This window comes from Lathamus discolor, chromosome 2 (assembly GCF_037157495.1).
Source record: "Lathamus discolor isolate bLatDis1 chromosome 2, bLatDis1.hap1, whole genome shotgun sequence".
Taxonomy (NCBI): Eukaryota; Metazoa; Chordata; class Aves; order Psittaciformes; family Psittacidae; genus Lathamus; species Lathamus discolor.
Genome location: NC_088885.1, coordinates 135,593,842 through 135,617,906, shown reverse-complemented (window position 1 = coordinate 135,617,906; position 24,065 = coordinate 135,593,842). Strand labels below are relative to the sequence as shown.

Here is a 24,065-nt window from a genome sequence, read left to right as displayed (position 1 = left end):
AAGTTTTTCACTGTCTGTTCCAGATTCATCTAGTTCTTCTGGAATATGGTTGATGAGTCTTGTGAAGGGGTCTCTTCAGAAGGTAACCTAATATTGGGGTGCAGAGACCTGTAACAAACACATAATAGAGTAGTGGATTTATAATTAGTATAGAAAAGAAGACTGTCATATTGAAAGATTGAGAGCTGGTGTTCTGAGCTAGCCAGTTTCACATATGTGTAACTATAGCAGAAATTGTGAGAGAATGGCAATTAGAGAACACAAACTCACAAGGTAAACTATCGTATGACAAATTTTCAAAAGCTTATCTTCTAGTTCTGTAGAGATTTTTTGCTTACCAGAAAAAAATCCTATGAAAAAAAAACCCCTCATATAATTCAAAAAGGCCAATGTGAGGAAGTCTGGATTAGCAAGAGAGCAGAAGTACTCTTGTGACAGCTATCATTAGAAGCTAACTAAAAAGCTTGAAAGGTTCTGTAATACAGGAACAAAAGGTTCTGTAAGTGCAGGAACAAAAGTGAGGGAAAGAGCTTCATGGAGACAACTGAGGTGGGGAAAGAAGAACTAGCAGAGAACATAGCACAACTGGACGCACAGGAGATCAGAACAAAGATATAGGAAAATTAACAGCACTGCAAGATTTGGAGAGATACGATCATTTTCATTTTGACCAAAACCCTTAAGAAAAATTTCAAGCCATAATCTGTTAGTGATTATATATGTGGCCTTGCCTGGCGGTCCAGTGCAGGAGTTACCTGATGTATGGCTTCAGTGTGAAATGTGACATTTTTACTACATGTTATCAGCAGTGATCCATCACGGCATAATATGTAAGATTACCCACCAGAATCCAGTCTTTTTGCTTCAGGTGATTTTATTTATCGTTTGTACAGGCACAGATGAGGCAGTGAATCTAGGCTGGCATAGGAAGAGTAGAAAAAATGAAGCATCTTCCTTCTGAATTGTGCTTTGAAACAGAAAGAGAATTGTTAAAGCATCTCATGTTGAAAACCTGTGGCAGGCTTTAAGGGGACACTTGACTCCGGGACACAGGTCTGGCTGTTTGCTCTGGGGTTTTAGTGGGAGGGAGAATAGTAAGGGTTGGTGTTTCAAGGGAGGATGGTGTTGTTCGGATTTCATTTATTTTGCTCTTTCTGATTGCCTTTTAGGAAGGAATGGCTTTGAACTCTTAATTGTATATTTTGTTTTTATCAGAGAGCAGACCCGTCCTGTCGTTTCTCACTCCCCCCCACCTTTCTGCCACAGTCCTTACTTTACTGCTTTCTTCATTCTCTCTTTCCTTTCATCTTCCACCCTGACAATAAACAGTCTGGAGCTGAATCCAGAGAGCAGAAACAGCTCCGATTCCCTCCCCACCTAATAAGGATCCCAATAAAACTTTTAAATAGCATCCAGATCCTAGCCGCATGGTATACAGTATGTCTCTAGTGAAGAAGAAAACAACACAGCATGATTAGTCAAAGAGGAGATTTTTCCTCAAGCAATCTTCCACACTAAGGAAGGTGCTCCCACATTAGCAGGAATGTTTTCATACAAGGAAATGAGCACTAGGAATGGAAGTAGCAGCAGCCTGGGAAGAGGTGGAGCCTGTGCTGAAAGGATGATGAAGATGCTATGGATTAAGAGCCTGGTTGCCTCTTGGTGCACCAGGTATTTATGTCAGTAATTCTCATTAGGTTTAATGTGAATAACAGCCACAAATCCCCTGGGGACTGAAAGAAGAACAGACTCCTTAATGTTTCCATGAGGAATACTTTGAGACCATAAAACATTTGTATTTGATGGAAAGGAAAAACTACTTTAATAAAACATGTTTACCACTATAAGATAATAATTGCTTAGTATTTTATCTATGTAAGTATCATGCATAACGTACTTGCATTGCCAGTATATATTATAAGGCTAGGATCATTTTACTTCATATTGTTGGTTTATCTAAGATTAACAGCTTATTTTATTGTAACATCAAAATGGAGTATTTTAACTAAGTAATTCAGAATGAACCCAAGTTTACAGAACAGTTTTTCATTCTCTAAGAACCTATTTCTGAATGTGGCTTCAAAGGCAGACATCTGTACCACAAAACTGCTGAGTTTGAAGTGCTTGTTATTTAAGGTTTATTTTACTGCCTTAAAGAAGGTCACAGTTAGGTTGGGGTCTCTTGTTCTGGGCACTGCATAAATGCAGCAGACTTTCAGAGCCTATAGTTGATTATAAAGGGGTGTCACGAGACAGCTAATGTGCCCTAAGGTATTTCAGCTGGCTGCTTCTGAAGGCCGAAATGTCTTGCAGGCTGTGTTACTTATGTGCCAGTCCGTCGTGGAGGCTCTTTGCACATCATGTCACACAAAATGGCATTAGATGGCTATGTTGAGACAACTTCAACCCATCTTTAAAATGTCTGCTGCTTCCAGAATACATCCAGGGACATTTTCCTTGTGACTGCACACCTTTAATATCCTCTGACTACAGAATGGCACAAGACATTCATAAAACAAAGCAGACAGCTACTGAAAATACTCAGGGTTGCATATACACTGGTACTGAAACAGAAACAGCTCAGAAGAGAGCAAGAAAAGCAAGCTCTGCTCCATAAAATCCCTTCTCTGTCCTAGTGTAATTATCTTCATATAAGAAGAATATTCCAAGGCAAACTAATGAGTATCTACTGTTGATTAAATTTTACTTATTGTAGGTTATTTTTCATACATGTGCTTATATTTTACAAATCAAGGGCAAAATCTGTCCAAGTTCCAGTACAGCCAGATAAGTACAGGTGTGTGATCCCCAGTGTTTTATATACCTTTTAATGGTTGCTGGCATTTCAACCATTATGGAACTAAGTAGTACACACTTAAAGCTCACATATCATGAGCAAAATCTGCCACACTTCTTGAGGAAATGTTAAAATGTTCAACATCCATGTTCTCAACAAGTAAATAACACATTATAGGGCTACATTATGACCAGATTATATCTATTAGTTACTGCTGTGCACCATGTAAATCTCCAGATTCCCCTGGGAAATGAGAAAATCATTTCAGACTTCAATAACTAACAATCAGTTATTGCTCTGGGCAATAATAAAGCTGAATGCAATTACCTAAAGTGAAGTTAGCAGTGTAACAAATGAAATACAGATTTCTTTCTCTCCTAAAATAAATGTACCATCTCCTCATCACACATACTGCATGGTATTATAGGGTCTTCTAAACACTGTGTTGTCTGAACAGCCTATTTGAGATTTAAAATATATGTATGTGATTAAAACTTATAAAAGTTACTTTTTATGACATCACTTGCATGATTAATGCTGGAAAAAAACTAATAGCTATGAAACTGCAAAAGTAAAACACTCATTCTAGGAAAACAGATTTCAAAACAAGATTCTCTGTTCCCAGTAGTACTCCTCTTTGCATAGTAAAAACAATTTACCCCAAAAGGAAACTAGAAAATTTCTGTTCATAAAATGCTTTTGATCAGATTTTTCTTAAAACAGATTAGAGTTGTAAATGCAACATTTCAGTCTTCTAACTTATCCTATCTCCTGTCCCATTAATTTATTATTTATTCTGCTAACATGAAAATGTGCAGGCTGTTAAGGAGGAAAAAAAGTGGCTTTATTTTAAGCTGATTTTTAAATTAAGTGTTTGAGAGCTGAAGTCCCTAGAAGATGGAACTTTTCTTAACTTAGCACTGGATTGTATAATAAAAAGCATATACATAAATGTTTGCAGGATGAGGATTTTTGCATATAACTCTAGAATGAATAATATTTTCAGTAAGAATGAAGAGATTAGGTACTGGGTGAAAGAAAAATATGTGAAAAAATATTCATAATTGAGAATATTACAGTCTCTTAGCTATGACACCTTTTGTGTTCTTATGCAGGTTAAGTATTAATTGTCAATGCTAAAAGCCTGCAGGTTTGAGAGATGGACCCATGCGAACATCATGAAGTTCAACAAGGTCCTGCACCTGGGTCAGGGCAACCCCAAGTGTAAGACCAGGCTGGATACAGCTTTGAGCAACCAGGTCTAGTGGAAGGTGATCCTTGCCATGGCACAGGGATTGGAACTAGGTGATCTTTAAGGTCCCTTCCAACCCAAATGATGTATGTTGTTGAATATTTACATGATGCATAGCTCAACATGTCATTAGTATTACCAGTCGTAGTAATAATATATTTTAAAAATATGTTGAAGCATCTCCAGGCGTACCTGGCTGCCCTTCTGCCCTAGTTTCAGGTGTATCAATTATTTTTCTTCCTAGTAGCTGTTGCAGTGCTGTGCTTTTGCTTCAGTGTGAGAACAATGCTGATAACACACTGATGGTTTAGTTGTTGCTAAGTAATGCTTACCCTGATCAAGGACTTTTCAGTCTCTCATGCTCTGCCAGTGAGGAGGGGCACGGGAAACCAGGAGGAAGCAGAGACAGGACACCTGACCCAAACTAGCTGACGGGGTATTCCATACCACAACACGCCATGCCCAGTATATAAACTGGGGGGAGTTACCCCTAAGGGACTAATGACTGCTCAGGTTGGGCTAGATATAGGTCACCAGGTGGTGAGTGGTTGTATTGTGCATCACTTCTGTTTTCTGAGCTTTCATTTCTCCTCTTGTTGTTCCCTATTATTATTATTGTTACTATTGGTATTCTTTCTATTGTCACTATATTTTACTTTATTTTAGTTATTAAACAGTTCTTATCTCAACCTGTGGGGTTTACATTCTTCCAGTTCTGCTCTCCATCCTGCCTTGGGGAGGGCGAGAAGGAGGGGTATGAGCGAATGGCTGTGTGATGCTAAGTTAGTGGCTGGGTCTAAACCACAACACCTTCATTTTGGTAAATGCATTATTGGAATAAAGATAATGAGTAAATGGATGTTCTAAGCTGATGAAAATATAAAGATGCCTTGCTTTGACTACACTAACCCTAAAAAGATTCTTTTTAGGTAATTTTAGCTTATATTTGTCATTACTTGGATCATTCTGATACAAATCTCATTAAAAAAATATAGAATCCATGCAGCCATTAAAGCAGGGCACTATCAAAAAGAGCCATAATATGCAGCAGCTATGATAAAATATTACAGAGCAAAGCGGGATCATTTCGGTTCAGTATTTTCTCAGTTAACTGGAGCAGTACTCTGAAATTATTTGTAAGGATTGAGGAGTTCCAGCTTGTTACTGCTCTACTCTTATTCTACCCCTGCAAAACGTGAAGAACAGGGATGCTCCCCATGAATGCTGTCCACCATTATGAGCTTAAGTGCCCAGATTCTGCAACTGACAACATTTAGATACTGTTTTTATAGGAGAGAATGAAACTCACAGAGCTGTATTGCAGCCAAGGGGAATTATGGAACTAATTATGCTACATCTTTGGCCAGGTAGGAAACATCGGTTATGTCTGTACTTACTTAGGTGGTCTGAAGAGCTGACAGAGGAAGCATCCGCATTTTCCTTGAATTCAGGCTGTGTAAAAATCCCATCTGCTCTTCCTAGCAGGTGATGCCAGGATCTTTCTAGGAAGGTTCCTTCTGCCTTGTGTCAATCACTACCAAAGGGAAAAGGTGTTTGGGGGTGCAGTCTTGCCAGGCACAGCATGCCAGCTGATCGGAGAGGGAGCTGGTGCTCGTGTGGCTGCAGAGAACTTGCCACCGCTGCTGCCGCCTTCCTGCCTGACACCTAAAAAGGACCATCAACAAACATGGTTCAGAGGACAGCCTTGAGGTTGATCCTGCACTTCAGTGGCCTGTCTATACAGTGCATCTGATCAATCAGGTAAAGTTTACTAAACTACTGAGGTTTTGCAGGGAATGACAGCAGACTACACATGCTTTAAGATTTTTGCCAAAACTCCAGATAGAAATACAAACTCATTTTGATAAAAAATGAGAACAAAAAGGTTGGCAAGTAGTAAGTGACACTAAGGATGGAATTAAAATAGTGATAAGAATCTGTTGCTAATCTGGAACATGAAACCATTTTTAAATTAAGCCAAAGAATCACAACTGGTACCTACAAAAATGGGAGTCTCTATCCTAAAAACAATGATTTGAAACCATTATAGTTTCTGATTCCAGATGATTCAATGCAGTTTGTCAAAATCAAATTTTCTCAAAGCACATAGTAGTTGGATATAAAATCATGCAATAAAGTAATGGTCAGTGTTAATTACACGCTTTAATTCTGAATTTGTCACTGATGGAATCAGTTTTTTAATAACTTACACACTTCTATCACCTGTATTTTTACAAGAATTTTGAAAAATGCAACAGAGAGCTGTAAAAATTATGTGAGAGCCGAAGTATTTAACAGTAAGAAATCTTAGTAAAACTTCCCAAATCTCAGTATGTACAATTTATCAAAAGGAGGGTTAGATACTAGACTCTTTTGAGAGTTGCTGCATCAAGTTGCACTAGCATGATAACATTTGGTCTGGTGGCACTTCTGAGATCATACCTTACACAAGTTTTCCCAATATTAAATGCATCACTGTAATTACCTAACTAAATCAGTAAATATGAGAATCTTCTCCCACAGTACAGATGACAACTGTTCAGGTGTAAGGACTGTATGCAATACATAGACCGTCTTAGAAAAAAACATCATATATTATAATATTGTTAATCTTCAGCTGGAATTGGGACATGAACATGTATATATAACATTATTATTGAGGTGTGTGGGGAAGTCTGAATGCCCAAATTCAGTTCACAAGAACAGACAGTCATTACCATATAGGAAACCTGTTAATATTATAGAACGTAAATAAGGAAGTGTTCTTATTCTGTAAGGTTCCTACACAAATCACAGCTTACCTCTGTCTTGTAATAAGGCCTGTTCTAAAAACCTTTGAAGTTTCCAATTGAGTCAATAGGCTCTGGATCTGGCCCTAAAGTAGTAAAACCTTTGTTGAATGTTTACAGATAACCACTTAGCCAGTGCTGGCTTAAGAAAAGAAAAAGGAAATAAATTAAATGCATCTTCCAGTGACATAAGCCTCATGAAGAATTAACTAGGATAAGCACTTATTCTAGTTGGTGCACTGTCGATCTGAACAATGCAGACAAAAATAATAATTAAAACATAGCTTCATGCTGAGATGAAACTTTCAAGAGTGTCTACTGTGTTAAGCTTACGACTTCTCTGGTTTTGTATTTGCAAGCATAATTATGTCCCAGAGGCAACAGGAGCTAGTGCTTGTCAGTCCCCATTTCCCCCTCCGATAGGCGATTAATTTCTTTACACAGAAATCCAAAAGTTGATGCCAGAGCAATAATAATAATGTAAACAAGTCTTTTATTCTTTTAATCTAGAATGCATAATTTAATGGCATAGTTGTATAAATAATGAAAATACCACATCTACTTTAGACAATTAAGGCTAAACTGAAGGTAACATTTAATGTAGCATTGATTGACTGTATCAACAAAATGATGGCAGACATCTGTATGGATGATAGCAGTTAGGAAAATGCTACCAAATATATCAATACAGGTTAAGTAGTGGTGGGATGGAGCAGACTTGATGGCTCAGAGTCCTGGTAATGGAATATGGAGCCTTTCACCTCCAGCACTCTGATTTGAGCTAGCCTAGGTCAGTCTGCATCTGAAAGTCATTACCACCAGATTGTTCTTCAGTGAAATGAGCTTGCCTTAATGGGACGCTGTCTGTGTCACAAAATGCACCATTTATCATGGCTGACACCATGTTGAGATTTTCAACTGGAAGGCTGGAAGCAAAGAGAACAGTCATCTGGGGCTGTGCTGAAGAAATTCTAGGAACTTTAGTGCTCCTAAGTACCAGCCAAGCAAAGAGCAAGAGGAAGGTACCTGTGCTAAAGAAATTACAACTGAAATGTAAGACAGACAGAAATAGTAAATACTGGAGAAGCAAGATAGCAGTAGGTTCAGCACATCAGGAGCATCAAGTTACAGTAGCTATCCTGAAGTACTTGTCTTTCGGATGGATTCGAGAGTAACAGTGTTACATGGGGAAACCAAAACAGGGTTTGTTAAAAGACATCAAAACCAAACATGAAGAAAAAGGCAGTGGAAACCAGGATCCTAGGTTAATCAGAGGCAAGAAGTAACATATTAAAGCTAAGTGAAAACAAAATTGGATAGGAATAATTTCAAAATGAAGGCAAAGTGCATACAGGACCGGTGTAGAGATGAGACACGCTGGAGTGATGCAAAGTGAGGAATGACATGAACAAAGGAATGAGTTAAGGGGTTATTTGTTTCAGCAGCAGTTGTGGTTGGATATGAGCAGAGCAAGACTGTATCTGTTAAAGCCACCAGAAATGACGTTAGGAAGTGACGGGAGCATAACAGAGTTTTAGCATTGTGGCTGGATGGGGAATACTGTACTTCATAGAAGTTTGGGAGTAAGGTATTACCCAAAAGATTTAATGACTGTGTCAACAGCAGCCCAAATCAAATAGCTGTTTTATTTGCAACACTCAGGCTGCAGTTCTGGAGAGACTGGTCAAAACTCTTTATTTATAGTGATGGCAATATGAATACAACAAAAATAATTAAGAAAAGTCTTTCATGTCTTTGAGCTTAACCTGGTGGTTAGACATACACGAGGAGACATCAGGTGACACGGCAGACAAGTTACTGCATTTTGGGGAGTTATTCTTCTGTATGTTAATCTGTGTTGTCAACTTGGAACAAAGATGTCGAGCATCATTTTCCAGCCTTTTATCTACTTAACTCTAAAAGCTCAGGGATTGCTTCTAGGAGCTCTGCAAAAAATAAATAAGAAAAGGCAGCCTACATTCAGCAGGCTTAATTTCTATTAATTTTTTATTTTGATATTTTTTAAATCGTAAATTTGAAAACCAGTGCATAGAAGAGGGGCAAAAAGGGACAGATTCTTGTCAAATTGTCAGCATAAGTTCAAGATCCTGTGAAGAAATGAAAAACAGGACAAAACCAGGAAAAGACAGTCACTGAAAACAAAGGCTGATACATTCTCTTGAAAAGTATGTGGGCTAAAACCATGTTAGTTTAAAAAACACTTTTGGATTTTTAAATTCATCTGCTCAAGGGATACGGCACCAAACTGATGGGTGTGACAAGATCAATAAAATATTCCTGATTATGTACATTGCAGTTACAATTACATACTTAGTAATCATATCCCTTGTGGATTCATACCTGTAACAGACAGCTTATAAATATCCTATGACAAAAACACTCCCAGACTGCCTCTTATCCTACAAAACACAGCAAGCTGGTCAGTAGTGCTTTCTAGCATATAAGTGTCAACCACCCTTCTGACCATTCCACCAGTATGCATGCCTTCTCTGCAGAAGAAACCTCACAATGGGAAACACACATTTTTTTCACAAAATGAGGATGAGGAATGAAGAAGTTACAGAGTGAAAATTTCTCAGTGGTTGTAGTTTTCTTTTTCATGAAGTTGTAATTCCTTATGACTTCTTTATGGATTCAGCATGGAAGCTGCTGGGCATACACAAGCTTGCTACTTAAAGGAATAACCTGGTGATGAAATGATTAGTGTAATTAGGTGAAACTGAACTAAAACTAGGTGTATTTTGCTTCAAGGACTCACAAGAACAAACTCCTCCGCAGTGGTTCAGATAACACAATACCGTGTAGCCATGTGATTCTGATATTCATTCATGTTTATTTATTGTGGTTGTGATTACACAGTCAAAAATCACAGGTAGCAGCTATTTAGAATCATAGAATAGTTAGGGTTGGAAAGGACCTCAAGATCATCTAGTTTCAACCCCCCTGCCATGGACAGGGACACCTCACACTAAACCATCCCACACAAGGCTTCATCCAACCTGGCCTTGAACACTGCCAGGGATGGAGCACTCACAACCTCCCTGGGCAACCGATTCCAGTGTCTCACCACCCTAACAGGAAAGAATTTCCTCCTTATATCCAATCTAAACTTCCCCTGTTTAAGTTTTAACCAATTACCCCTTGTCCTATCACTACAGTCCCTGACAAAGAGTCCCTCCCCAGCATCCCTATAGGCCCCCTTCAGGTACTGGAAGGCTGCTATGAGGTCCCCACGCAGCCTTCTCTTCTCCAGGCTGAACAGCCCCAACTTCCTCAGCCTGTCTTCATACAGGAGGTGCTCCAGTCCCCTGATCATCCTCGTGGCCCTCCTCTGGACTTGTTCCAGCAGTTCCATGTCCTTTTTATGTTGAGGACACCAGAACTGCACACAATACTCCAGGTGAGGTCTCACAAGAGCAGAGTAGAGGGGCAGGATCACCTCCTTCGACCTGCTGGTCACACTCCTTTTGATGCAGCCCAGGATACGGTTGGCTTTCTGGGCTGCGAGCGCACACTGAAGCCGGCTCATGTTCATTTTCTCATCGACCAGCACCCCCAAGTCCTTCTCTGCAGGGCTGCTTTGAATCTCTTCTCTGCCCAGTCTGTAGCTGTGCCTGGGATTGCTCCGACCCAGGTGTAGGACCTTGCACTTGTCGTGGTTGAACTTCATAAGGTTGGCATCAGCCCACCTCACAAGCGTGTCAAGGTCCCTCTGGATGGCATCCCTTCCCTCCAGCATATCAACCGGACTCCACGGCTTGGTGTCATTGAATGATTGCTGTTTTGCACATAACACTATATTCAAACATCTATGAGCATAATCATGATTTGGTTTTAACTGAATCATATTAAAACAATCAAGGACCTGGCTTACCATTAGGAGTACAAATGAAATAAAATACTGTTGAAAATTCTGAACATGTAGAAGTCAGAAAAACCAGAGGTGGAGCCCATAGTGGATATGACAACCGCTGTCCCACATGGGACAAGGTACCCTGGGAAGAAAGCATGAAGCTGTGTCCAGTGAGCTGCCATGTTCAAAGCAGCTAAATAACCTTAGTGTGAGATTTCTTGGCAGAAAAGGTACAAAAACCTTTGTGTCTCATCACTCAGGATCAGGAAAGGCTGTATTCCTAAGTAAGCTGTTTCATTTTAGCCATCCATTAAGCTTACTAGAGAAACAACTAGAGAAAACTGTGGTCTCGTATGCATGACACACAGAAAACTCTGATTAATCAACTCTTCTATAGGCGCATTCTCCACTCTGTATGCGTGTCACCTAGAAAGATGCGAAAGTTCAGCTGGGTAGGGCTTTCACTTCCGAAGCTGCAGAGCTAAACAAATGCAAATATTTTTTTGTGTATCTTTCCTTACAACAGAGTGTTACACTTGGTTATTGACTGCCATTTTGGGGGAAGCAAAGCATGTGTTTGCAATACTAATCAGCAAACTGCTCCAAGAGTCGGTGGCTTACTTCTTGCACTGAAGTAAACGGATTATCTGTTGCAAACGACCTAGCATCATCTCAAGGCAGTGAAAAATTACCTGGCAGGCTTAATAATTTCCTGTATGATACTTTTTTAGGACCTTAAATACTCAGCTTAACCATATCCCGGGTTGCATCAAAAGGAGTGTGACCAGCTGGTCGAAGGAGGTGATTCTGCCCCTCTGCTCTCATTAAGACCCCCGTTTGGAGTAATGTTTACGGTTCTGGTGTCCTCAACACAAGAAGGGCATGGAACTGCTGGAGAAAGTCCAGAGGAGGACCACGAGGATGATCAGGGGACTGGAGCACCTCCCGTATGAAGACAGGCTGAGGAAGTTGGGGCTGTTCAGCCTGGAGAAGAGAAGGCTGCGTGGAGACCTCATAGCAGCCTTCCAGTACCTGAAGGGGGCCTGTAGGGATGCTGAAGAAGGACTCTTCATCAGCGACTGTAGCAATAGGACAAGGGACAATGGGTTTAAACTTAAATAGGAGATTCACGTTAGATATAAGGAAGTTCTTTACTGTGAAGGTGGTGAGGCACAGGAACAGGCTGCCCAGGGAATCTGTGGATACCCCATCCCTGGCAGTGTTCAAGACCAGGCTGGACAGGGCCTTGGTCAACCTGGTCTAGTGGAAGGTGTCCCTGACCATGGCAGAGGGGCTGGAACTGGATGATCTTAAGGTCCTTTCCAACCCGAACCTTTCAATTCAATGATTCTATGAAGTTCCCACTGAATGGGGCTTGTGATAGTGATGATGTGAAGGTGACTAATTGCTTTTCATCCCACGTCTGGCACACCAATTCCAACACGTTGGGAAAAGAGTGGTAAAAACTGAGACGAGGGTGTGAAGGGGGGGATGCCAAAATACTGCACCACTGAACTTCCAGCCTCCACCAAAGCACGTCTCCCGGGACACCGAGCGAGACAGGTGGGTGCGAGGCCTCCTGCGGGCAGGCCCTGCGAGGTCGAGGCCGCTGCCGCCCCAGAACCTTCCCGGACCCACCTGCGGCCGTGCCCGCCGGGCCCAGCGCCCCAGCCGCCCGCAGCCGATGCCCGGCAGGGCGGGCGGGGCCGGGAGGCGGGGCCGCCAGGGCGGGAGGCGGCGGCAGCCCCGCCGGCGCAGGAAGTCGCCCAGCCGCGAGAGGAGGCAGGAGGCGGAGCCGTGCCGCTCGGCCCGAGGTACCGCGCTCCCCGGGGTGGGCAGGGGGCGGCGGGCGCCGGGGCCGCCCGCACCGCCGGGGCTGCGGTTGTCACGGCAACTGCTCCCCCCCCCCCCCCCCCGGGGCGGCGGGGGCGCGCTACCCGCCGCTGCTCCGGCGCCGCCATTGGCTTGCGGGCAGGGAGCGGCCAGCGCGCGCGGCCGACCCGCTGTCCGCGCGGGCCGCCGCTGCCATTGGCCGGCAGAAAGCGCTCGCCTCCGCGATTGGCCGGAGCACGTTGCCAATCGGGGCGGTGCTGCGGGCGCCCGGGTGCCGCCCTCGGAACGCGGGCTGAGGGGCCGGGAGGGGTCAGCGGCCGCTGCTGGCGCGGCCATGTTGGGTGCGGGCGGGCACGGTCCCCTCCCCTCTCCCGCGGCGGCGGGCGGCTCCCCTCGCGGCCCGGGCCGGTGCTGCGGCCTCACAGCGGCCCGGGCGCTGCTCGTCCGTTTGGTCAGCGTCCAGTGTGGGCGCAGCTGGTGCTAGGCCGGGTCCCTCCGCGGGGTGTGAGTGGCCAGTTCGAGGGAAATAAAGCCCTCAGCAGGGGTCTCCCGTGCGGGAGCTGTGGTCGAGGCCTGTTTCGGGGGTTGCAGGGCTGGTTGAGCCGGCAGGAGCCTGCGGTGCTTCACCGTGCGGCCAGCCCATGGCTTTCCCTCATGAGCTCAGCTCTTCCATGTACTGCCTGCCAGTGCGGTGCGGTTGGGTGTGTATATATTATGTGTGAAGCCCATTTGAGTGGGGTTTCTCTGGGTCTGGGAGCTAGACTAGCAGCTGCTCTCTGTGTGTGCGCATACACATGGGCTGACCACCCTAGTGCAGTGAGGCCAGGGTGTGTTGGAGATGCCACATGTGCAGTGTGTCACAGCTGGCGGTGGGTATGCAGTAAATCTGATACAACCCGGGCTTTTTGAGCTGGCTGTGTTCACCTCTCAGGTGTGATGTGTTCCAGGTACATTGGACTTCTTTTGTGTTTTGTGCAGAGTGCACTGGTCATGCTTATGTTCAGAAAATCTTGGAGAGAAGCATGGGAGCCACAACTTCTCTAAATGTGAAATGTTGGCAGAGATGTCTGCCAGTGTGGATTTGTATGGCTCTCAAAGTGCTCTGCCTTATATCAGCCTACATAGTTACGAGAGCAGAGCACAGTACCGGAAAGCCCCTGTAAAAGAGCGTGTGGTATAACTGGGCTGTATGCAGAGCACACACATTCACACACAGTAATTCAGTTATGTATCACATAGGGCTTGAGTTGTTTGCTTTTGGGGACCGAGCTTGTGCCTAAAGAGCTAATCAAAATGGAAGGGTGCCCGTTTCTAAAGACATGTTGACTCTTCCAGCCTTTGCTACTGATGTATGATTTCCATAGTGGAAAACTGTAGAAAGTATGTTTAAGGAATACACAGAAATCTGGGAGTATGGGGAAAATAGATCAATTTCTTAAGTAGTGCTGTTTGGCATGTCTTCCTTGCCTGAATCACTTCACCTCTTGGTACAAAATGGGTTAGGGACAACCACTCTTGTTCAGAAAATAGCTTGTCTGCTCACTGAGGAAGAATTTAGCAGCTGTTTGTGTTGGCATGGGTATCTTTTCTCATGAATTAGTACTATCTGCCCTTCTAGGACTTCATACCTGTCTTCACGGAAGCTGTGAAGACGTAAGCCTACTTCAGGTCAGTACCGTAAGCGTGAGCATAGTGAAAACAGACAAGTGTCAACTTGGAAATAAATTTATCACACCAGTACAAATAGTTGCCTTTTTTTTCTTCTTCTTTCCACAGAAAGGGCAGTTGCTCACATTTTCCATTATTTTTGCTTCAATATGTAATTTCTTTTGTAATTTATAACTTGTAATACTGTATGTATATTCTTCTAGCAGAGCCTGTTTGAGCAGGTTTGAGCCCAACAGATGACCTCAAGAGGTTCCTTCCAACACCATCAGTCCTGTAACTTTGTGAATTTAATTTAATTTAACCATGTAGAGGTTATAATAATGTTTTACAACTGACTTTGTCTAAGATAGTATTTTGTGTCTGCAAAAGCAATACAGAAGATACTCAGTTTCAGCACAGATGTAACAGCTCTTCAAATATCTAGGTTTTGAAAAATCATTTAAAATCAAGTGATTAAACCAGATTTCTGTTAGCACTGGCAAAACTCTTCTAATAATTTACTTTGATTCTTGTATCAATATACATTAAACATATGTATATATTTCTATTAAGTTTCATAAAAACAGGACTATCCCTTCCATTTCAGATGCAAGCAGCTGAGTTCCTGAATTCAATTACTGCATCACATTGAATGAACAGGATTTTGTCTATAAAAACAGACTTCAGCAAAAGGTAATATGCAACAAGATACGTACTTATCAGTATAAAAATCAAGAATAAAGGCAGTATGTTTATTTCTGGTTTGTTGGGGTTTTTTTAATTACTATTATTTTCATAACCTCGAACTGTACAGAGAAGGTTTGTATGCATTGGGAAGATTCCATGTGACTTCTGCCAGTTCCCCTAACTTCATAGCTCTTGCTGTTACATCCTACAGCCGCTTCAGGAAAGGAAGCCAGTTTGCGTGCCAGTTTTGCACCAGGTACTGGAAAATCTTGCAACTCACTATAAGTCACAAATGCAGAATGAGGACTGGTAAGGTAAACTAATACATTAACCTGTGATACTTCCCAGTGTATATGTAGGATTTTATTAAAATACTTAAGCCCAACCTTGTAGCCCAGTCTTCAAGGATGACTTAAGCTCAGTGTACTTTATGGAAGTAGGAAACATCAAATTTTAGTGGAGTCTATATAGAAAATGATATAAGGGTTTTGGTTTGTGTGTTTCTGTTTGGTGGGGTGTTGTTTTTTTTGTTGTTGTTGCTTTGTCTTTCATTTTTAGTTTCTTGTGGTTTTTTCTTTTTTTTTTTTTTTGAGTGTTTTTTCAGTGCAGTGAAGACATTTTCCTTGGATTTATTGTAAAATTTGTTTCTTGAGACCAGTAATTAGTTTTTGTTCCTTACATAGTTTTAAAAGTCTTTCAAAAGAATCTGAATACCATCAAAATTAGTTACAGTTCATCGCAGTTGGAATGTTAAGAGTTTCTGTGGGACTTTTTGTCACAACTAAGTTGTTCCTGGTTTTGTTTTCCTTTGGGATATTTCCATATTAATCTAGATTTTTCATTAGGGAAGACAAGCTGTGAATTACAAAAATGTAGGGTAATTTGGAAAGTCGTTATGTGTTGCTGAAGGTTAATATTATAAAACTGGGCTGTATGTTAAAAAAAAAAATAAAAAAACCTCTGAAACCCCAAGTTTAATATCATTTTGGAGACTCAAGTTGCTCTGTTAAGTACTGTGCTTCATAAGTAAATTGTTATGTTTACGTGTTACGACGTAGGTAAAGATTAGAATGGAACATAGATGGTTGTAAGGTGTAGACAAAGAAACTAACAATTTCTGTTTACAGTTGAAGTCTCACTCAATGCTCCGACTCCCTTATGATACTACTGTTGTAATACAGTTACTCCTGGAAAACAAGACTGCAAAAGTCCTCTGACACAAACTCTGCTTTAAGATTTCTGCTCCTGTAGATTTTTTCATTTGCTTGCAGGTTTACTTTTTATTGAGGAAAAAAAATGTGGTTATATACTAGTTGATCATTTTTTAAACTAAAAAATGAAGTGCTTTTCAGTGAATGGCTATCCTCATTTCAAATGAAGTCTGCAATGATTAAATATTAAAATGATCGATGGTTTAAATTAATATAAAAACTTTTCAGGAGATTATTACAAAGATTAACATTTTAAATGTTTTAATACTTCTGTAGTTTATCAATCACAGGCACAGTGAAACTGTTTTTAGTTACCAAGCTGATGAGCTCATATATCATTGCAGCATTATGCACAACATAAACATCATGGTAGTGGTGGTAGAGATGAAAAATCAATGTATGCTGTGGCTTTTTAATAACTTGTTTTTGTCTTGAAGTATTTTGTGACACACAAAATAAGAATATTTTTTCTTTGGAAAGATGATGGGAAGGAGTGTTGCAGAAAAACTGGAGTGTGCCATTTAGGAAGGAGCTCTGTTTCATGTAATGACAAACATAGATAGAAGAAGAAAAAGCACTTGCATTTATGCAGTTTTAACATCCCCAGATTGTCAGCAACAGCCTTATGATTCCTGATACATTTTTATTCATCAGAATTATGTTTGAAGGTCATGGGAAAATGTCAAGGCACCCCAGGTGCTTTTGTATCACTAGCTGTGCATAGATACCCCTCTGATTCAGTGGCTTGCGTAAACACTTACTCTAGGCGTTCTTGACATGGACAGTGCTAATCCCTTTGTTTCCCATTTCTTCTGCAAATTTTTTTAGCAGCAAGGGCAAAAATTTTTAAGTTTGATTTTGCCTCTGTAACCACATATTGTAATGATACAATGGAGGGGTTTATACAATGCAGTTTATTGAGTCCCAGGACTTTTTGTAGTGTTAAATATGATAATTGATATATCAACAAAATACTGTTTATTCATGTGCTGTGATTGGTTTTGGCATCATCCTTCGTCCTGTGTGTTTTATGATCAAAACCAAGACGGAATTGGAAAGACATGATATAATGAATTAGCCAGCATAAGCCCAGTAGCAAGTGTAAAGAAGGATGGGAGGGTAACACAGAAATCCAGGAATAGATGCTGAGCTGGTAAAATGAGTAAATGGGGAAAGACTATTATGAAAGCAGAAGCTTATAGTGGAAAAGTCACGCCAGAAAGGGTAGGTGTGAGAGAAGGGAAAAAGCAAAAGTTAACAGTGGGTTAATGTTGACAGTGGTATTGGGAAGTTAAAATCCAGAGGGCAGGGGGAAGCGTGCCATTTTGTACACAAGTTTGTTGTCACTTACTAATGCTGTTATTTCTATTCTTAAGTAAGACAATAAAAGATGAGGTTACATTGCCTGTAGTTGGTTTCCTCTAGCCAGAAAGCCAAATTTATCCTCATGAATTTCCATTAAAATAAAGTAATGGAACAAAATAACCTTTTATGTTATGAACTGGTTTTTATAGTGGGGAAACAGATTGGGTCGGAAATGTAGTAGATTGCAAAGTTTCAATTGTTTTCTCTCCGGCTGTGCTGTATGGTGTAAATGAAGAAAAGGTTAAGTTTACCCATGATAATTCCCTCTCACATTTACATTATCAATCAGCCTTTGTAGCTTTTTGTGCTTTTATCTATTGTGTTTTCATTGTAATCTTTACATACGAAGTTCTCAATTCTACAAACTCTTATGCTCAAATTTATTCACGAATGGCTCTGACAGATGTGCTCTGGAAGCCTTAGATGCTGCGGTTTAAGATGCTGCCAGCTGGCTGCTTTTTCCCCACCCCTCGGATTGCAGGCTGTACAGAAGACCCAGCAATACCTGCACCCTCACGTTGCTTCCATCACCTTAACTGACACCTCTTTTTGCGCAGCTTGCGCTATGCATAGTCTGGGAATGGGGTCATGGGAGCAGAATGTACCCCTTCTTGTTGCCCTTTCTTACAGGCTGCTCACCCTGGCAGAGAGGTGATTATTTGGTGTCAGCAATATCTTAAAGCTTCTCAGATACTAAAAGCTTATTTATAAGACTCTCCTATGTTTTCAAGCTGAACATGTTTTAAAAATTTTATTACCTATGTGTTCAACTTGTGCTGTACTAAGTCATTATGGATAACATTTCAGTACTTGGCTTTACCATATCACTGTCTCAGCTGAAACTCTCACCTTGTGCTTTTGTCTTCTTTTAAAAGCTCATACTAAAAATCATAATCTTTCTTTCATGTAATGTGTAAGCTATAGAAATTGTCCAGTAGGCAGTTCTGGTATTGCACTCGTGTGTGGAGGTAATTATGCTGCCTTCAATTAAGATTACATCACTTACTTTACTGCTAGACCAGTTTTGTATTACTTATGTTCTTGCCAAAAGGAAACAGTTAACCTGAAGCAGTGTATTACTTGTTTTTGTGTCTTGGCTGTCAGACTGTAAGTACACTCTCTGTATAGCTAACTTTTAAATTTGATTAGGTCCTTGATTTACTGTTACTCAACTAAAATTAATTTAAAAATTAGGACTGTACAGTAACAATAAAATGCATAAAGACCTGGTGAGCTGCCAGCACTCAGAAGTAATGGTTCGAGGCCACTGTCAGCGGATGTGAGCTTGTGGAGACTTTCCCCAGTGTTTGTGTCAGGTGTGATGCTTTTTTTGCTATTGCAGTCAATTGTGTGTAAATGTAAAAGCAGTAATGGCAAACAGTAGATGGTTCAGTGATTGCTGGGTTGATGAAGAAAGGATGAAGTTAAAAGCATGGCTGAGATCATGGTAATACTAGTCTGTTAAAATGCAGTTTGCCTGCATGTGCTGAGGAAGAAGGAATGCTGCATGTGCATGCAGATGGAAGATCTTTATCTTCTAAATCTGTGACTGTGGGAGGTCTTGGGGTTTGTGGGGAAGCTTCTGTAGCCATAGGGAATTCAAGTGCAGGGCAGTTCAAGAAGGGCTGGTGCTGCCTAGTAGAGGTGGGGGAGAGGTAAAGAGGGTGCTTTGAAATGGCTTAGTAAGACCAGTGCTGGAATGTTGCTTCTAGTTCTGTTTCTATGAAAAACATGCTCTGAAAAATTTGAAGGCATGATGAGCTCCTGGAAGAGGCAGATGGACTTCTGTTCATGATACTGCCTTTTATGTTTGCTGTGATGTTTCTGATGATACATCTACCTTAACCTCACCCATGTTGGACCTCAACAAGTTCTGTTCGCTACTTTGCTGCAAGGGCCCTCCTGCATACAGTGTGGAGTGCTGTATGCAAGGCTGTGCTGCGTCTGTGTGAACTCATCATTTATTCCTGTTACAGAGGGTGTGGAAAGCACTTTTGTCTTTTGTTGTATGTATGCATCTTGGGAAGCTGTGTATAAGTTCTTTTTTCAGCTTTAGATTTTGGTATGATTAAAGTATGATTTTTAAATGCAAACACAAAGAATTGCAGCAGCTTACCATTTGGGGTTTTTTTGATTGGCAGTCGTAAAATGGTCAGAGCAAGGATGGATGTTGCTTCCTTTAAATTTTTCCGTAATTTGGAGTGAAGAGGTTAACAAAGCATTCCTAGATTGCTGTTTACTTCTTTGTTCTGAAAGGCAGGATAATTTGAAAGCCTGGATAATTTGGTATCTTTTTGGGTATAGAGAAAGCAGCAGACCATCAAGTTAAATAGGAAGAGGCTACTCTGGAAAACTGATTATTGTAGAGACAAACCTGTTCAAAAAGCTTCAAACAGTTTTTGTTTTAAGTACACCAGTGGGGTTAAATAATATTAGTAACTTTTGTTGGAGTAACAGATCATCATAATTTAAAACAAAAGGTCCCAGCGCACTTGCTTATATCATTTACTGCTTCAGTAAAATACATCTGAAATGATTTACAAAGCAAAGCTTCTGGGTAAATTCTTCCAGTTCTACATGGGAAGAGAGCCTGTTTATCTTCATGCATGTTTATATAGATCCATGGAAATTATGATCTAAATGTGGGTACCATACTAAAACATAGCCATATATGCAGAGTAAAGAATTCAGAGTACTTGTATTCTGTCATTTATTGCACATAAGTAATGTATATTGTATAGGCTTGGTGTAGTTCTCTATCCTGACCATAGAAGGACTCTATAATCTTGTCTTGTACCATGAAGAGACCTTCAAGGGGACAGAATGGTGTGTGTAGGAAAAAGCTCAGGGCTGTGAGTCTCTGACCAAACTTGTCTGCTTTTAAGCCTTCAGACTTAAGACTGTCCATGCTGGAAATAGTGAAGAGCTGGAAAGATGTTTCTCATGTACTGTATTGGTACACAGTTTCATTAACTCACCTTATTTAGAACAAAAGTAAATCAGTATGGAAACAACTAGGATGGCTTGTAAAGGTGAGTGCATGGGATATTTGTAAAGCTATAAGCAGAAGCAGCTCTTTTTCAGAGTTGGCCCAGCTCTCGTTAAGCTTCTTAAGCTTGGTTACAGGATTCAGCTTTTGGTACAGTTGTAGTCAGGCTGAGTAGTCATAGTGGGAAGAGAGCAGACCTGTAGTTTCTTGTGATGTTGGTGTTGAATCTGTTTGTTCTTACGAAAACCAGCCTGAACTCATTTCACTGTATGCTCCACTAGGTTTGGAGTTTTCTTTTTCGTTGTATGCAGTCTACAAGGCTAGATTTCAGGCATATCTCCTCCTCCTAATAAAACTTCATGGCAGTGCTGAAGCATACATTCCCCTTTGACTAGCCAAAGGCATGTGCAAGCCCTTAGTGCTTAGAGAGATGCATGCAGGAAATTAGAGCAAATGGAATGGATTGTCTGCTGTTTTATTTCAGGCTGGGGTTTCTGAAGAAATGCTTGCAAGCTGATGGCTACTCATTAAATATTCTCTTTTAGGAGTCTCATAACTATTCAGTTCCTATCTAGCTTGAGGTGTAGGAACCACTCACTCATTGGAGGTATCGTTTAGGCTGGAAAAGGCTAACCTTTCACACGTTAGAACCCAGGATCTTAAAAATGTGCTGTCTCTAAAAGCAGAAACCCATGAAAAAGTGCTCAATTTTGTGTTTCAGTAATATTTTTACAGTAAATAGAATTTTGTGTGTACTGTGTGACTTGAAACAGAGTACTTTTTTTGCAATGTGTTAGTCTCAGCTTGTTGGCATTCTCCTTGACAGTGAACCTGCAGCAAAATTTCTTCCTTTTGAAACATGCACTGTTCAGCAGTGGCAATATATGGGACATAGTCATCTCCCATCCTGTGGTGGTATGGGAAAAGCTGAGAAAAGAACCCAAGCAGACCTTGCACAAATGGTTGCATCCGGAACTCTCTGGCATCCACATGACTTTCTGATATTTCAACTGACGCTTTTCTCTTGGTTGATGATTTTTATTTTTGCTACCTGTTCTTTTTGGTTGCATTCCACACTTGCCTGCTCTGCCTTAAAATGAGGCAAGTAAATAGTTCACAGCATTTTTTGATGGCTGTCAAAGCTTATTTTAAAATTTGACCATATGAAGATTTTTACCTGACTTTGATCAATTCCTTTAATTCAATTTTTGTTAAAGACTCAGGCTTTTTGTAGGTGTTGGTGATCTTGTATTCCATTTTTGCCCAAATAGAACATAAAGCTCCTCAAGAGATGGTTTCATGTACACTATTACTTTATTCTTGTCTTAAAAATCACTGCCTTTAATGGGATCTCTGGGTAGGTTTCAGGAGAGCCAAGTCTTGAGCAATTTAGGTATAATCTGCAGAGTGTGCTTGGCCTATTGTTTTGAACTACTTTAGAAACTACTGAGCTGATATTATTTAAGCCGTATTAAACTCTTCACCCAATTATGGCCTAATCCTTCAAAACCAATAGAGTAGGACTTGGTTTTGAAAATGCTGCTGCTAATGTCTGTGTGTCTGTTCACTAAGCCTGTCTATTAAGCTCATTATTATGTGCTGTAGGGCTGAACTTTACATTTGATCTGTTAACACTAAGTTATCTGCTGTTTTATTTACTGGGTTTTGTCTTGGACAATATTAAAGGAAAAAATACAAAAAATGATATGTTAAGGCTGAGGAAATGCATGTCAGCTTTGTCTTCTCATTTTATGTGAAAGATTAACAGGTCGTTATTTTCATCAGTTACTTAAAAATAGAGGAAAACACAAATACCAAACCCACCAATTTAAAACTTTTTACAATTAATGTTTCTTCTGCTTCGTGTCTAGAATAGATTTTTATTTTTTTTTTATATAAGCTGAGTTGCTTTTCTGAATGCCTAATACAGCATTTGAGACAACAAAAGTTGCATAAAGCTGTTCTTCATTCATAGATTAGCTATTTAATACTTACCAAGCTACAGTACTTTCAGAGAAAGGGGAAAACCACATTCATTCTGAGCCCCGGATGGAAAGATTACTTTTTAAGTCCTTTTGATCACCAGGTTTGGTAATAGAACTAATAATTCAGTTTTGCTGAAGTGTTACGTGCTGCTGTCATTTGTGGCCTGCTTTCAACTTTTGTATGCTTGCTCAAGGTAAGAAGTGGGCCAATCATTAGGATACAAATGTGGTGACCAGTGTTAGTGATGCCTGTGACTTGGAGTCATACGAAGGGACGTTGTATTGTACTACAGTGAAATGAATAACAGAAGGGCACATTTGTCTGCCTTCTGGCTTTGTGCCTGTGTGGCTTATTTCTGGCTCTTTTCTCCACTGGTTTTCAGTTATTAGGTTGATTGTCAAGCATGAACAGACTGTTTGCTGAGTGTATTTGCTTTTCGCGAATGATAGAGCAATTTCAGTGTAAATGGAGTCAAAATAGATGGGATATCACTATTAGAATTAATGGGGAAAAAATTAAGCTGAAACTTAGCCTAGCATACTTTTAAAAGCTTTATTTTTTTTTCTTTAAATAGGGTGAGAGAAAAGGAAAAATTCCAGCAGTTTCAAATTGTCTTGTTTTGATATATTTGTTAAAAGAAGCTGTTTAATTTTTAAATCATTCACTCAGAAATTTTGTATTTTTAATGGTCCAAGATAATGCAAGCAAAAAAAAAAAAAAGCACAGTACAAGCAAACAAAAAAAGATTAGTATGGAATTGTGTGAAAAATTGGGTGTGAACAACTTCAAAAGTTACAAGCTTTATTCTTGCTGAAGATCATTATCCCATTTTCCAGTATTGAAAACATCATGAGACTTTCTGGCCTCTGGAAGGTTGTGAACTGTAGTTTAAGATGGGAAGTAGAATTACTCCCTAAATATTTCTTCTCACTTAAGGAAGAAATAAGAATCTCATTTCCATCAAAAATGAGCCTAAAGTTAAAATCTTAAAATGAGGAACTAATAAGTGTCTATAATTAAAGCAGCCAGTTTCACAGCAAGCTATGACTTGTAGCCGGTACCAGGAAAGGAGCAACATCTGGAAAAAATGGAATTTTTGTCACTTCTAAAACTGAAGAGATGGGAAAATAAGGAGGTCATTTTCTGTTTTAAAGAAATGAAAAAAGATGCTTTTCCTCTGCTGTAACACCTAGCAGGACAAAACAGAGTTTCTGAGGTTTTGGATTAAGACCTCAGTGAAACCACGTGACGCTCTATTAAATTAAGGAACTGTAACTTCATAACATATTAGAAGTGAAGTGCTTAGGCAGACTTAGCTGATTTTGAAATTTAAAGTCTATGACCTCTAGCTTTATACCTGTTATTTAAATTATTCCCTACTTCATCAAAGGAAATGAGTCCTGAAGGGGTGTGTGGTGGGGATCAAAGAGGGAATAAAACTGCCTGGATTTATCTGAACTGCAAAATGTTCATTGCTGATGCTTCAGTAACTGAGACAGAGCAAATAATTTTCTCATCATTGCTCTTGATGAACTTTTAACTCATGAGGCAGAGAGCATGTGTTTCATTTCCGTCCTGTGCAGTTGTGGTGATGGTGATGTCCTCTGTACTTACCCTCAGACTACAGTGGTGGCT

General features: G+C 40.5%; 1 protein-coding gene across 3 annotated transcripts in view; it reads left to right on the top strand.

The window, feature by feature from the left end:
• Positions 1 to 12,437: 12,437 nt before the first annotated feature.
• The window catches only part of TRIQK (triple QxxK/R motif containing), a 62,443-nt gene continuing 50,815 nt past the window's right edge, over positions 12,438 to 24,065 (top strand). For 2 of the 3 annotated variants that reach the window (XM_065668582.1, XM_065668583.1), the window contains exons 1-2: positions 12,438 to 12,526; positions 14,800 to 14,885. The gene's annotated coding sequence lies outside the window, so the exon portion shown is untranslated. Of the gene's footprint in view, positions 12,527 to 14,799; positions 14,886 to 15,090; positions 15,136 to 24,065 lie in introns of all 3 variants that reach the window. The other variant, XM_065668584.1, reaches the window with a different exon arrangement.